The sequence below is a fragment of the Paramormyrops kingsleyae genome, chromosome 10 (assembly GCF_048594095.1).
Source record: "Paramormyrops kingsleyae isolate MSU_618 chromosome 10, PKINGS_0.4, whole genome shotgun sequence".
In the NCBI taxonomy this organism is placed as follows: Eukaryota; Metazoa; Chordata; class Actinopteri; order Osteoglossiformes; family Mormyridae; genus Paramormyrops; species Paramormyrops kingsleyae.
In genome coordinates this window covers 6578766-6595574 of record NC_132806.1, presented here as the reverse complement: position 1 = coordinate 6595574, position 16809 = coordinate 6578766, and the positions used below count along the sequence as shown (strand labels likewise).

Here is a 16809-nt window from a genome sequence, read left to right as displayed (position 1 = left end):
ACATGCATTTCTACTGCAATAAAATCAAATGCAACTTTACTAAAGAATTGCTGTGTTTCTGTTCCAATGACCATCATCCACCTCCCTCCTTGGAGAATGGCTTTATTCTTGATTCTTGACTGTGTGCCACAGCCACCAACAGGCTATCTCTGCCACTCTGTCTTGTACCAGCCCAGACTGCTTATAAAAACTTACATTCAAGATTTGGCTACACTCAAGATTTTGGCAAACGAAGCCCTTACAGACAGTTTACACCAGGTGTGTCAAACTCAGTGAATGGGCCATATTAAAAGCCCCCAATGAATCTGTGGCCCCACCAGGGCTTAGTTTTTTAGGTATGAGCCCAACTTTGCTGTTATCTGGTTTAAATCTTCACTACACATGAAAAACATTTATAAATGTGAACTTTGTAGCAAACACTACTCCTGAAAATTCTCGGAACAATGACATAAAATAACCTTTCTGAAGATACATAGTTAAATCAAATGCATCTACTGGGCCGATGAACTGCATACTTGCATAGCAGTTATGTGCTTCCCTGATTATAAATATACTAAGCATGTTACAAATGATGCAATGGTGACATTAAAACATATCTAAAGATGGTTGACAGAAACCCACTACCAGTATATTACAGTATGGGTAAGGGGTGGCTCCTCGCTTATTGACCAATTCGCTTAACGACCTAGTCGTTAAGTGAGGAGTGTATGTATTATTCATCTGCTTTGATCTGTTATTATCCACTGGATCCTTCAATCAACTGAGAAATAGGCTGAGATTAGCTCCAAGAAATCAAAACAACCAGATTACAACTAGAATGTTTTGCTGAATTTTATGCTAACTCACTAACTTGTTAGTGGGGGGTAGGGCTGTAACAGGACACAAAGGCATCGTGTGCCATTGAGTTACATCATTTTTGGATGGAAAAACATTGAAATAGATAAATATATTTTGTGACACTGGCAGAACCTAAATTCACAAATAGATGTTCAACAGAGAAAAAAACATCCTAATTATAGTTGTGAGTTAGGTACGGCTAAAGCTGGTTGCAGTCAGTCACAATCGGCAGTTTGGAAACTTTTTGATTTCCCAATAAATTACACCAAGTGTAGAGAGAGTTTTGACTCTCTGTTGGTTCTGTTATACTGAACTTGGATATCTTGCTAGAAACTTATCCAACATATTAACTCATTTGACACAACATTATCTGATTGTGTGTACAGTCACAGCAAGGCAGAAACTGGCTCTCTGGAGTAAGTCAGTCTCACCTTAGCATTACAAATATCCAAAGATCTTTAGGCCACTCTACATAAGAACATAAGAAATTTACAAATAAGAGGAGGCCATTCGGCCCATCAAGCTTGTTTGAGGAGAACTCAATGAATAGCTCAGAGTTGTTCAAATCTCATGTAGCTCTGATTTAAAGGAACCCAAGGTTTTAGCTTGCACTACATCAACAGGAAGACTCTAACTACATAAGACATTCCTCTAAGCCCAGGAATCATTCTTGTAGCCCTACGCTGAACCACCAATGTCCTTTTAAGGTAAGGTGACCAATCCTAGAGATTGACCTTTTTAATTGGTTCCCCACACTGGTGAGAGTGGGACATGGAAGCATCAACATACACACCCAGGTCTTTCTCATAATCAGCTACCTTTATTTCAGTGGAACCCATAAAATATCTGCACTTTATACGTCTGCTCCCTGCATGGATTACTTTACATTTGTCTTCATTAAATTTCATATGCCAGATATCAGCACAGTCCTAATTAAATCACAATCCCGCAGTAGCCTCTGTGCTACTGGTTTAGTATCTGCTACACCACTCACCTTGGTGTCGTCTGCAAATTTAAAGTTATTATATATATTGGTGTCAATATTGTTAATGTAAATTAGGAATAACAGTGTTCTGAAAATTTAACTCTGCGGTACCCCACACAGCAACAGCAGCTGTACAGCAGGCAAAGCAGCCGCTGTAGTGGAGCAGGAAAAGCAGCCATACCTAATGGCGTTTCATGGTCTTCCCAACCAAACAGAGAAACACCACCTCACATCTGCATTTCCTGCGAAAGGAACCCAATGATTAAACACACGGTCACTGTCAGATCAAAATTACGGACTAGTTTATAAAATAAACCCATTAGCAAGTCGGCTGGTACCAATGTTTACCTGCAGCAACGCACACCTAATCACAAGCAGTCTAATACAATTAAGCTAAAACAAAATAGAGTAAACATACCAACTGCCACCTACCAGGGCCGCTTTTAACACACGTGCAATCGGTGCAATGCACCGCGCGCCCCTGCAGCGACGGGCTCCTGTTTGGGTGCAGCAATTTTTATCTGTAATTTTTCACTGGAGAAATCACAATGTGTCACGCCCAGCTCCGTCCGATCCTCCGAACCGTGACAGAATGACGGATCTCTCGGAAAGCACAAAGCGGCAGACCGAGCACCACCGGCTCGGTCTGCTGCAAGACTTTGTGTACTGGCGGTCCCAGCTCGAGGTCCAAGAAGACCCCGTAGCCATGGCTCTGGCTAACCAGGGCGCGGACCTCCTCGCGGAGGAGCGCCCGCCCGGACAGGACTATCCCCTCCGAAGGGCACGGAAATGCCTCCACCGCCTGAGCCAACGCCTGACGAGCAGCCGGGAGAATCGGAGGAAAAGCAGAGAACCACCTGAAGAAGCCCCGACGCTCTTCCTGGGAGCTTGCTCTCTGTTCCCCACCTGGGAGTCGGCTAGTGGGCAAGAAAGCTCCCCGCTTACCTGGGGAGACACCGCCCCAACCCGCCTAGGACTCTGGGGAATCAGCGCGGTAAGGGACGCTATTCCCCGGATCCCTAAAGCCCTTAAAGGGGCAGCTCCGGACCTGCCTGCTCTGGACCTGCCTGCTCCAGACCTGCCTGCGGTCCCTGCAGCTGCCACACGGCCGAGGTGCCTGCTGCAGCACCCCCCAGGGTTCCTGAGCCACAGCCCTGCCTGGAGGCTGTAAACAGGTTTCGCCTCCTACAGGAACGGTACTGGCGGGTGGTTGAGGAACCCGCCGTGAGAGACTCCCTAGAGGCAGCTCCACTCCGGGAGCAGCTCCGGAGGGAGTTTGCCACTGCCGCCCCTGATTCCCCGCTCTAGCAGCTAGCCCAGGTGGAGGAGACCCTGAGGCAGCTGCTCCATTTGCGGCCAGCAACCCTGCCTGCTGCCGCCGCTCTGCCCACGGCCCTGCCTGATGCCGCTGTCCTGCCTGTCCAGCCCGACTCGCCCGTCCAGCCCTGCTCGTCCGTGGATGAGGCGGCACCACCTGCTGCCACCCCACCCACGTCCTTGCTGGCCACCTCCCATGGAGAAAAGACTCCTGTCTCCCCAGCACTAGTCCCAGTCCCCGAGGAGGTCCCGGACAACCAGCACCCAGCTCCTTTTTCCTGTGAAGAAGATGAGCTGGAGTAGGACCCCTCGGGGACCTCCCTGATGACTCCCTCGCCCTTGCCCTGGCGAGGCCGACACCCCCCAGGACCCCGCCTTTCAGTGTCCCATAAGGGACGGGAACACAGGCGTCGGGCCCGGGTCCCGCCCGCCCTGCCCCCTGGCTCACCCATTCGGCCCCTGGCTGTGGCTCGGTGGCTGCCTGCGGGTCCTCCGGCTCTGGGTCGGCGGTCTCCTCCGGGTCCCCCCCTGGTTCTTCGGTGTCGGTCCTCGGTCCCTTTGGGGGGGGGGTTCTGTCATGCCCAGCTCCGTCCGATCCTCGTGTGTGCCACGCCCCCCTCATTACCTCGTGTTAATCCCCGATTGTGATCACCTGTGTCCTGTTATTTTGACTAGTCTTGTGTATATTAGTCCGCGTCCTCTTCTGTTTCCCAGATCCATCATTGTAGTGTCCGTAGATGTCCGTGCCTGTCTGTCCGTTCATCAATAAAATCCCATTTACCCGTAAGTACGGTTCCATTCGACTTTTAATGATTTCTTAGGCACAGCCATCAGTAGTGTGTCTGTTGGCGGGGAGAGTGTCGACCATGTCTGGAGATTTACTTACCTCGGGAGCGATATTCATGTCTCTGGTGAGATGGGAGAGCATGGAGGGTCATGAGATTGTTGGAAAGGGGTGTGAGGCACTCCTGATATTTTTGCAAGAGGACAAAGGTCCAAGTCTTTTCAGTCCTGGTGCTCCCTGTCTTGCTGTATGGCTGTGAGACATGGACACTATCCAGTGAGTTGAGACAAAGACTGGATTCCTTCAGTACTGTGTCTTTTCGGAGAATCCTTGAGTACTACTGGTTTGACTTTGTGTTGAACGAGCGGTTGCTAGAGGAGTTCCGAGTGAGGCACATTTCCTGCATTGTGAGGAAGCATCAGTTATGGCACTATCGCCATGAGGCGCGTTTCACTGAGGGGGATCTGGCTCGTGGGATTCTCATTGCTGAGGACCCGAGCAGCTGGACCAGGCCAACGAGACACCTAAGGAACACCTGGCTGTGGCAGATGAATGGCCATTTCTGGAGGGTGGGACTGGACCATGTGTCTGCCTTGGGGGTTGCCAGCTGGGATCTGGAGGAGTTTAGGCCAGTGGTGGGTGTGGCAATGTGCTCCCCAACCTGACCTATGTGGAGCTACAATACTTCACATCAGGCCTACGGGCAAACCTGGTTTTAAAGACTAAGGCACTGATGGGTTTGCCCCGCCCCACAAAGCATGACACTCAGCAGCACTATCAGTTGATTTGGTAACACTTTACTTAAGGCCATGTTTTTAGTAATTTATATACATATTCGTAACAAATGAATGCATTCATAAAGCATTATAAACATGGCTATTAATATTTATCAAAAGGCACAACACATAGCCATGTGTATTATCCATTAGAAATGCTATATGAGGCTCTCCTCTGTAATTCATGTGAACTACTAATGAAAATATATTGGAACTCTTACATAATATCAATGACTCAAAAAGAACAGTATGCAAAAAGGCAGTATTAGAAATGTAAGGAATGTGATTATTGAAATAAGACACAATATACCGATCTGTGGATGAGTGGATGTCATGTCCTGCGCATATGAGCCTCCTGTTTGCCACGGCCCCCTCGTTACCTCCAGCTGTTCTGCATTTCCGTCCCTTAGTCTTGTGTATTTAAGTCCACATCACAGTGTGTATCCCCCGATCTGTCATTGATGTTTGTTACCATCTGCCCTGTCCGTTCCCCGATTCCTCGTAATAAACCCTTGTGTTTGGAATACTCACCTGCCTGCCTCGTCCTTCCCCGGTTCCTGCCTACTCGCCAACCACTGGTGACAACAGAATGACAGATCTCCACAAAGAAGACTCACCTCCGTGATCCGAGCGGCAACGCGTTGGATTACTTCATAAGGTGATTTACTGGCTCAGCCAGCCCGAGATACGAGAAGACCCAAAGGTACTGGAGCTGGCCAGCTGGAGCGGGACCCTCCTGGAGGAGATGTCCCTGCCCGGGAACGTGAATCTCTTACAACGGGTGCATGAAAACCTCCGGCTGCTGATGCAGCGCATGACGGAGAGGAGGATTCGGCTATTCGTGCTGCACACAGCAGTGGTTGTAAATTTGAATTAAAATGAGAAAGTCCGTTTAAAACAAAATCAAATCAGATAGATCTAAGCTATCCATACTCTGACGAGCGTGAAAGAGAGAACACGACAACATGCTTCAGCAAGGATTCAGACGTGTATGTGAATGTTTGTCGAGGCGGTTATCTAATAGTGCATTCGTTTTTCTCTCGGAACTCGGAAATTTCGTGTTGAGTGACATCACGTCCGACAATCTCTTGTTCAAGCTACCACATCTCAGAACAAACATGGCTGCCTCCATGAACACGCTGCTGTCACGCCCCGCTCCATCCGCTCCTAATGTGTGCCACGCCCACCTCGTTACCTCGTGTTCAGCCCTGATTGTTCTCACCTGTGGTTCGTTACCTGTAGCTTGTCTTTTGTATTTAGTCCTTGTCTCAGTCAGTCTACCCAGATCCGTCATTGTATTGTTATGTGTATGGTTATGCGTGCTTCCCGTGTTTGCCTTCTCGTCTCCATTAAAACCCCTGTTTACCCGGTCATCTGGCTTCTCTTGCCTGCTACACCGCTCGCCCGCGCACCTGTCGTAACCGAATGACGGATCTCTTTAAAGACGCACCGCAGCAGAAGGACGATCTCTGGCTTCTCCTGCTGCATGAGGTAGCGTATTGGCGCAAACTACCGGAGATCCGCGGGGATCCCGGTTTGTTCGCCCTAGCGGAGGAGAGCTGGGATCTCCTCCAGGCGGTTACCGCACTGACGGAGGAACAAACAATGGCGGAAGTGCGCTCTCTCCTTCAGCAGCTCGTCAACCAGGTAAAGGAGAAGTGGCTCCGGCCTCTCTCCTGCACGGAGGTAACCCCGCCCCCACCTACCGGTCCTGGTCGGCGGAAAAAGAAGAGGCGAAGAGGGAAGGGAGAAGAAGCCGCTCCGACTCTCTTCCTGGGGACTTGCTCTCTGCACCCCGCCTGGGATGACACCGCCGCTACCCGCCTGGCCAGCTCCCATCTGGAGAAGCCACCTCCGATGGAGGCGTACTATTACCGGCCGGAGCACCTGGGTCAAGGTGGGAGACGCGCCATTAGGGACGCTATTCCCCGGGTCCCTAGAGCCCTTAAAGGGACAGCACCAGCTCGCTCGGCGTTCCTCCTGGTGCCCGTTCCGGATCTGCCCATCGTGCCGGACCTGCCTGATCCGGACCTGCCAGCACCGCCTGCTGCTGCCACCGCTTTGCCAGCGGCACCGCCTGTCCTGCCTGCCCAGCCTGCTGCTGCTGCCGCACTGCCCGCGGCAACGCCTGCTGCTGCCACCGCACTGCCCGCGGCACCGCCTGTCCTACCTGTCCCGCCTGACCCGCCTGTCCTGCCTAACCCGCCTGTCCTGCCTGTTCTGCCTGCAGTCCCTGCAGCTGCCACCGCTCTGCCTGCGGCACTGCCCGAGGTGGCTGCGGTTGCGCCCCCTGCTGGCCGCGGGATGGCGGCGCCCGCTGCGGCGCACCCTGCTGGCCGCGTAATGGCGGCGCCCGTCGGGGCGCCCCCTGCTGGCCAGGAACTGAGGGTGTCCGCTGCAGCTCCGCCTGAGGGCCTGACTTCGCCTCCACCAGCAGCGGAGGAAGCCGCACGCCCGAGGCGCATGCAGAGGCGCCCCCTGTTGGCCACACGCCCGAGGTGCCTGCCGGGGCGCCCCCTGCTGGCCACGTGATGACGGCGCCCGCTGAGGCGCCCCCTGCTGGCCACGTGTTGGAGGTGCCCGCCGAGGCGCCCCCTGCTGGCCGCACGCCCGCGGCCCTGCTTGAGGCCGCCTTTCTGCCCGCGGCCCTGCCTGAGGCTGCCTCTCTGCCCGTCCAGCCCGGTTCTTCTGTCCTGCCCGTCCAGCCCGGCTCTCCTGTCCAGCCCGGCTCTCCGGACCTGCCCGTCCAGCCCTGCTCGTCTGTCCAGCCCTGCTCGTCCGTGGATGAGGCGGCATCACCGGCAGCCACCCCACCTATGTCCTCACTGGCCACCTCCCAAGGAGAAGAGACTCCTGTTCCCCCAGCACTAGTCCCAGTCCCCGAGGAGGTCCCGGACAACCAGCACCCAGCTCCTTTTTCCTGTGAGGAAGAGGAGCTAGAGTGGGACCCCCCGGGGGCCTTCCTGAGGACTCCCTCGCCCTTGCCCCGGCAAGGCCGACACCCCCCACGACCCCGCCTTTCAGTTTCCCGTAAGGGACGGGGACACAGGCGTCGGGCCCGGGTCCCGCCTGCCCTGCCCCCTGGCTCGCCCGTTCGGCCCCTGGCTGTGGCTCGGTGGCTGCCTGCAGGTCCTCCGGCTCCATGTCGGTCGCCTCCGGGCCCCCCTGCTTCGGAGGGGCGTCGGACGGCGCCGTCGCCTGCCGCGGCTTCCCCCTCCTGCCCGCCTTCGCTGGTGTTTCCTCCTGCTCCCTCCGTGTCCCCTCCGTCTCTCCCTCGTCCCATTCCCTCGGCCCCTGTGTGGTTCCCTCCTGCTCCCTTTTCCCTCTCGCTTGCGGCCCTTCCGGCTGCTGCCCGTCGCCTGTCTGGGGTCCTTCGGGCGCCCTTTGTTTCTCCTCCCTTTCTGCCTCCTGTCTCTGCTCCTCCGCCCTCTGTGTCTCCTCTGTTCCCTCCTCGTCTCTTTATCCCTCCTGTCTCTACTCCTCGTCCCTCTGTTCCTCCTCTGTTCACTCCTGGCCCCTTCGTGTCGCCTGTGGGTGTTCCCTCCGTGTCACCCTTTTCTGTCTGTCTGTCTGCGTTCCCCGTCCTTTGTCAGGTCTTGTCGTTTTTCTGGTCCCTGTTCTGTTCTGTGTCTCTGTCCTGTTTCCGGTGTCTGGTTGATGTTTTGCTTCTGTCGCCCGGTGTGCACGCCTTTGGGGGGGGGTTATGTCACGCCCCGCTCCGTCCGCTCCTAATGTGTGCCAAGCCCACCTCGTTACCTCGTGTTCAGCCCTGATTGTTCTCACCTGTGGTTCGTTACCCGTAGCTTGTCTTTTGTATTTAGTCCTTGTCTCAGTCAGTCTACCCAGATCCGTCATTGTATTGTTATGTGTATGGTTATGCGTGCTTCCCGTGTTTGCCTTCTCGTCTCCATTAAAACCCCTGTTTACCATCCTCACAGGAAGTGTTGCGTCTTGGTACGGCAGCTGCACTGCTCAGGACAAGAAAGCTCTACAGAGGGTGGTGAAAACAGCTCAGAGGATCACAGGCACACCACTCCCTGCAATATCGGACATTTATAACACGCGCTGTCTCAGGAAAACTAAGAGCATCCTGAAAGACCCCAGCCACCCTGCACTGGCACTTTTTACTTTGCTGCCATCAGGCAAGAGACTCCGGGCAATTCACTCACGCACAACTCGATTCAGGAACAGTTTTTACCACAGTGCTATCAGGCTATTCAACACACAGTAACAGCAACTAACTCCACACTATGCACTGACACCACACAGTAACTGCAACTTACTCCACACTATGCACTGACACTTTACCTATTTATTATTTATTGCTGCTGCACTACTTGTGTTCTATGTCTTCTGTGTATTATGTCCTATGTTTTGTCTGTGAGGGAGGGGTTCTCAAGTAAGAATTTCGTTGTGCTCTGTATGCTGTACCTTGTACATATGACAATAAACTTCAAACCTCAAACCTCAGTCATCTGGCTTCTCTCGCCTGCTTCACCGCTCGCCCGCCCGCCTGTCGTAACAGCTGCTGTGTGTTGTTGCTTTTTTTAGCAGATTTGGAGTTATTTTTGGAGTAAAATATTTTATTATTTTTTCCGAGAGACAAACAAACAAGAAACATGAACTAGTTAAACCACATTAAAAGCTTTATAAAATATTTTAGCACATTCATAGCAATATTCTTTTTTCGAGAGGCAAACAAACTACAAACAAACCAAAGACACTAACAAGTCTGGTAAAAATCTGATACTGCATGATAGGATACTGTTTACGGTTATGATATGGTATTCTCTAAATCGAACACGTGCAGTTAAATTTATAACTATGAATACATTTAACAAAATAATTTTTTTTTAAGATTTATAAAATAGAATTACTGTTCAGTGTGTAAACCCCCATGTTGAAATTACGTCACAGGGGCAACTCGGACAACAAAATCTTGTCTGATATCAACATCATAAAAGAGGTGTGTTTCCGACGGGAAGTGACGTTTTTCGTGACGTTTCGTGACATTTTCATCCGAGTTCTGACTTGGAGGGAAATAATTGAAAGCACCATAAGGTACCCCCGACATACTGAACACACTGTGATGATGACAATTTGTACATGATTGTCTAATACATAGATATTTTTTCTTACAGTATATGTTATTTTTGCAGGCTACAATACTGTCCATGGTATTGCACTTCTGTTGCAGATGGAATGCATCCGACTCGTGTTCAAGATGTTCAATAAACATGTTAAGTGCATATATATTCCCTTTTTTCTTGAGTCTGTTTGCTCATGCAAAATGAAATGCGATTAATATAGATGAAAAATTAATAATAATCATGATTAATCGAAATTAATCCACAGCAACCCTGTGATTAATCTGACTAAAAATTTTAATCGTTTGACAGCACTACTTTAAACAAAGTAATGCCATTAAATGTGAATGCTGGCTTGGTATCTGTTAATACTTAAGTACTTCTTGTTTTCTTGCTGACTTGTAGGGGATCAAATACTTATTTCCCTAAATAAGTGACAAATTGATTTGTAACTGTTACATTTTTCTTGTTTGTTTTGTTGAAAATCTATCTTCTGATGTTGAAATAAACATACCATTGAAATTATAGACTTCTCATTTCTTTATAAATGGGTGAATTCAATGGGGGGGTCAAACAATTATTTCTGTCATTGTATTACATTGTAGGGACCAAATGTTATAAGTGAAATGCTACAGTGTTTTTGTGACACAGACAAATCAATTGTGATGGAAGATAACGGCAGGTATTTCAGCTCTCCTCATAAGAAACCGCTCATTTTGTAGCAACAGACACATGCTCACAATGCACTCATTAGCAGAGAATGTGGCAACACACAATGGATGGAGCACATTGGGCCTTTGAGTCAAAGCATGGTGTCAAAGCTTTGCCATGGGCCAATGGTTCAATAAAACCACAGCATTGTTCTCCTTTGAGCCTGGCAAACATGCCCTTGTCTCAGGAAACAGCCACTCAGACAATTTTGGATTCAAAAGCCTGTCCGTTTTGATTTCCTCCCCTCTGTTGCCTGGGATACAAGTGTCTGGCAAACACAACAAACTTACTATAAAACAAAGAAAAATCTTGTTTCGCATTATGTGAGTGGTTGTTTTTAAAATCTTGATTACAAGCATCAATCTGTCTACTGCATGGTCATGGGTCACTTTAACAATTTTAACTAAATTTCTAAGTTGTTATTTCTCTCTGATAGAGAAACTTACAGGGCCCTATGATGGGGAACAATTTAAAAAACCACCCGCCACATTCTTATACAGTTTAGTGTTTCTGTAACATCTGCCTAATAAGTGATTTTGCGATGCTTATGTTACCAAGATAGCATAAGAACATAAGAAACTTACAAACGAGAGGAGGCCATTCGGCCCATCAAGGTCATTTGGGGAAAACTTAACTAATTCCAATTCCAAAAAACTTTATTTGTCCATGAGGGGCAATTTAAAAGGCATAGAGGAGCAGCGCACACAAATAACATTTTGGAATTTGTAACATTGTAACATTTGACATTGAAATGAGAAGTGAGAGAGACTCAGATCTGAGGAGGTCTGGATTGTAGAGGGAGGGGGAGGTGGGAGTGTGAGGTGATAATGGTGGGCTTGGTGGGGTGTCAGGAGTTCAAAAGAAGGACAGCTTTAGGAACAAAGGTGGCCCTCCTCCTCTGTGTCCTGCAACGGAGCCGGCGTTTGGAGGGGAGCCACTCAAAGGCAGAGTTCAGTGGGTGTGAGGGGTCTTTAATGATTTTGAGTGCTAGCCTGTGTGTCTGCTGGTCACAGATGTGCGTTAAGGATCTCAAGTGCAGACAAATAATCTTAGAGCACACGCTGACAGTGCACTGTAGCCGATTTCTGTGCTGCGTGCTGGTGGAATGGAACCAGCACCTGATGGAGAATTAGATGACGTTCTCTATGAAGGAGTAATAAAAAGACTGTAAAATGTTCTTTCCTGACTCCAAAGGAATTCAGATTCCTAAGGAGGTATTGCCTCTGATGACACTTCTGGAGAATCTCCTCTGTGTTGGAGGAGAATTTCAGCAGGTGGTCAAAGATGGTGTCCAGATTTTTATACTACTGGACTAGCTCCACTGGTTTACCATGGATGTAGGTAGTAACTGCTGCAGCCAGGTCCCTCTGCTTGTTGGTGTAAGTCACCACCATCTCCTTGGTTTTACTGACGTTTAGTTCCAGACATGAGGTGTCACACTAGTCCACAAACTTCTGCAGAGCGTGACCATGGTTGTGTGAGGGGCCTGACAGCAGAGTCAGGAGGACTGTGTCGTCAGCGTACTTCACCAGATGGCAGTTGGGCTGTGTGGTTCTGCAGTCATCCGTGTATAAGATGAAGAGCAGAGGAGACAGCATGCATCCTTGGGGCGACCCGGTAGAGGTATAACGAAGGTCAGAGAGAGTATTGTTTACCAGTACTCTCTGTGATCTGTTGGTCAGAAAGTCCAATATCCACAGGATTAACTGGTTGTCCAGATAAAAGTTGAGGGAGAGTTTAGTAGCCAGGATGTGGGGTTGCAGAGTGTTGAAAGCTGAGGAAAAGTTGGCAAACAAGAGTGTAACTGATGAGTAGATGTTTATGCATGGTGTCTATAATGAATGATTTTGCATCGTCAACACCTCTGTCTTTGCGATATGCAAATTGAAGCGGGTCCATATGGGAGTTACTTGTTCTGATGATGTGGTGTTTTACGACCCTCTCCATGGCTTTCATCACTAGAGAGATGAGAGCCACGGGCCGAAGATCATTCAGAGCTTTGGTTGTACTTTTTTTAGGAATGGAGATGACTGTGGAATGTTTCCAGAGGCGGGATACTATGCCGCTGTCCATAGAGCTCTGGAACAAGGTGGAACATTCATGCTGGGGTATGTTCCGGGGGAAAAAATAAAATAAATAAATAAATAATGTCCGGAGTAACAAGCAGCAGCGTAACGTGAGCGTGTTTAGAACAAAGAGACAGCGCAAACCCCAGGGTTTTGGCTTGCACTACACTAGGAGGAAGAATATTCCATACTCCAACTACACACTGTGTAAAGAAGTGCTTCCTCAAATTAATTTTAAAACTTTCTCCCACTAATTTCCACTTATGGCCACGAGTTCTAGTATTTAAACTAATATTGAAATAGCCATTTGGCTGAACAGCATCCAGACCTGTTAGAATCTTATATACCTGGATCATGTCCCCCCTTAGTCTCCTTTGCTCGAGGCTAAACAGATTCAGCTCAGCTAACCTCTCCTCATAAGACATTCCCCTAAGACCAGGAATCATTCTCGTAGCCCTACGTTGCAGCTTTTCCAAGGCAGCAATGTCCTTTTTAAGGTATGGTGACCAAACCTGTACACAATATTCAAGGTGGGGTCTTACCAAGGAATTATATAATCGTAGCATCACCTCCTTTGACATAAACTTCACACACCTAGAGATGTAACCCAACATTCTATTGGCCTTTTTTATTGGTTCCCCACACGGGCGAGAGTGGGACATGGAAGCATCAACATACACACCGAGATCTTTCTCATAATCAACTACCTTTATTTCATTGGAACTCATGAAGTATCTGTACTTTAAATTTCTGCTCCCTGCATGGATTACCTTACATTTATCTATGTTAAATTTCATCTGCCAGATATCAGCCCAGTCGCTAATTAAATCAAGATCCCGTTGATCAACTTTTGTCAACTTTTTCATGTTCTGAATCTGTTTAAGACCAAGTCTAAGGGAATTCTAAGTGAAAATGGAGCACTGAAGTAAAGAAATAATGACTTGAGTTATATCAAGATAAATATCAATACTGACTAACATTTAGCAATAGCATCTAGCCCTACCTGTTTTGCAGGCTTTATGGGGTGTTTTGCAGGCTTTATGGGGTGTTTTGCAGGATTTATGGGGTGTTTTGCAGGCTTTATGGGGTGTTTTGCAGGCTTTATGGGGTGTTTTGCAGGCTTTATATAAGCAGAGCTAAAATGCACATCACACCTGGGGGTGTTTTTTTTTTCTTCCCACACAGGTACCGAGTGGAGAACAGCCTGCCTCTCCATAGGAAGTTTGTATGCAGCCTTGAGCTCCTCCCCTGTCTGTATAACAGTGTCACCAAGGAAGACTACCGCCGCCTACTGGACATCTATGGGACTCACTTCATCAGGAAGGTTGAGCTGGGCGGCCATGTGAGCAGCACCACCGCATTCCGGTTCTGCCAGGCGGCGCTAAATGGCTACACTGAGAAAAAGACTGCCTGGAGGTGGAGGCCTCCATGTCCATAATGTCTGTTTTTGTTGAAGCTAAGACTAACTACTGCAACAATGACAAGAAAAAACACAACATCCACAGCTTCCACAGCCAGTTCACAGAAAGGATCACCAAAGTAAAGGGAGGTCAGCACATGGTTTCTGACTTGCTGTTTTCAGACAAGCGTGAAGCCATGCAGAAGTGGCTGGACAGCCTGAAGACCATGCCGGGAATCATCACCTACTCACTCCACCCCCTGCATTATCTGGTGCAGAACCCAGAGAGCAGGGCTGAAGAAGGCTGTGGAGGGCTACATCTTGGAGAAGGCCCTATACAAGCACTGCTCCAAGAAGTGCTTGGGAGGATCGGCACCCAGCAAACATGACCCCTGCCGCTGTGTCTGTGTGGCCAGCGAACAAACTAACTGCAACTGCTGTCCAACTATGCCGGGCCTGGCCCAAGTGACGGTTATGGTGAAGTGAGCCCGGGGCTTGTGGGGAGACCAATATGACGAGACCTACGGCTTTGTCTACATTACTCTGGCCAGCAAAATACCCAGTCCAGGGTGATTCACAACAACAACAACCCGACCTGGAACAGCGAGTTCTCATTTGGTACCATTTGGCTCTCATCTGACACAAAGATGATGCTGGAAGTGTGGGACGAAGACATGATGTGGTACAAACAGTGGAATGACAAGCTGGGAGAGTGCACGATCAATCCTGTTAGAGGCTTCCATGATGAAATCTGTCCGCTAAACCATGGCAACCTCTACTACTCCTATAAGGTGGAGTGTGCTCCTGGAGCGCCTCAGAAGGGGGCAGTCCATCGAGGATCCCCTGCCGTTTCTGTCATCCAGCAGGAGTGATAATAAGACGCTGGGCTCCTCAGGTGGAGATACTCCTCATGCTCCTGCTGAGCCCTAAGGGAGGATGAGATGCACGCTGCCATGAGGATGTAGTAGCTGCTTTCACTGTCACTTTTCTGCCGCTGTCCGTGCAGCCGATCCTCTCAGCCAAGGGCGTAGTTAGAGATAAATGGATAGGGACGCTGAGTCTTTACTAGGTGGAGCAATGGGACACTACTCGTGACTTAAGTCAATAAATACACATTTATTTGGGTGAGCTAAAAACATTTTAGGGTGCTAAAGTACGGTGGCCCCTAGAGACAAAACACAAACAAAAGAAAAAGCAGAAACAAAATGAAAATGTGCTGCAAAGTAAAAAACACAAACAAAAGAAAAAGCAGAAACAAAATGAAAATGCACAGCAAGTAGATGATCCCAATGATATATTATTCCTCTTTCCTCTGCAGCTACATTAGGTGTTGTGCAACAGTGTGTATTATATTTTGTTGTTGTTAAAGAAATTAAATGTTTTCTACTTTATTTGATGCAACAATGTCACATAGGAATTTTATGTTTATTACAGGAGAGAGGGGGAGATATTTTCAGAGGGGAGAGAAAGTGGAGGAGAGAGATTTTTCAGAGGAGTGCGGGAGTCGTGGTTGTACTGGAGTTTGCCTCAATAAAGTTTATTTCGAGTAAGTCAACTGTAACCCGTTTATTCCATGCCTCAGGGAGGACTGGAGGTACACCCACCAAACCCCAAATTATTAGGGTTATAGCTCTATAACAAACCCCGACAATTAGGCCATTTCACTTTTTAGCATCTAGTTTTACCCATAAAGCTTCTGTACTTTTATTACTATGAGTGAGCTCCCTTGCCTGCAAGTTTTCTTTTACATACTGTATACTGAAACACCACCTCCCTATTTGCCTATCCGGTCTCTACGGAACAGCGTGTAACCATCTTCATATTCTTCTGCATCACTGTCACTCAACCATGTTTCTGTTATTCCTATAATGTTGTATGTCTGATGAAATAAAAGCCTTTAAATCAGGAATTTTGATTCTAATGCTCCTAGCAGTACAGGCAGCACAGGGTAGGCCTTTTACAGTGCCCACTTTCATTATTATTTGGGGCTTTCTGTCTCCCCCCACCTACATTCTTAACTAACCTCTCTAACCCCCACCCCCCCGCCCCACTCTCTAATTTAAACACCCCTCAACTAGTTTAGAGCAAGAGCAAGACGTTCAAAAGCTAAAAGTATGAACCTACCTCACTTTCTCTAAAATTGGGCACTAGGGGGATGTATTTACTGACATCAGAGGATGGGATGGAAGATTGGCTGGAGTCAAGTTGTACAGATGCAATACTGGGAACAGAGGCTGGGGTGGAGGCTTTTGGTAAATTGCCTTCGCAAAAATTGCCTTGACATTCCCAGGGCTGTCAAGTTTTGAAGACAGGCAAGAGTGACATTCCACAGGATGCCTTTTCATTGGTTGTTGTGTTGTATTTTACCCAGATGCAAAAGTTCTATTTTCTGATTGGCTATTGTGTAGGCCCTTTCTTTTTTTTTGATTGGCTGAAGTGACAGGCTCTTGGGGCAAATCTTGTCCGACTTCATAAAAGAGGCGTGTTTCCGACGGGAAGCCACGTTTTTCTTGACGTTTCGTGACGTTTTCATCCGAGTTCCGACTTGGAGAGAAATAATCGAACGCACCATAATGTCACTCAAGTCAGAATTTCCGAGTTCCGAGAGAAAAATGAACGCACCATTAGACTCCAGCGGAGACAGGCTTGTTTTATAGTGAGGCGCTACTGTGCCGCGGTCTGGGGAAAAATTGGGCTCTGGGGCATATTAGCCTACAAATTATTTTTCCGCGTGAGAAATACAATGCGTGGCGGGAGTGCGTGACAAAAGACTGAAAAGAGTGACTGTCACTTTCAATGCGTGACACTTGAGAGCCCTGCATTCCAATTCCACTTGCCTCAACCGAA

General features: G+C 48.6%; 1 pseudogene; it reads left to right on the top strand.

Moving 5' to 3' along the window:
• Positions 1–6124: 6124 nt before the first annotated feature.
• On the top strand, positions 6125–14834 carry LOC111860070 (perforin-1-like; annotated as a pseudogene).
• The last annotated feature ends 1975 nt before the right edge of the window (positions 14835–16809 follow it).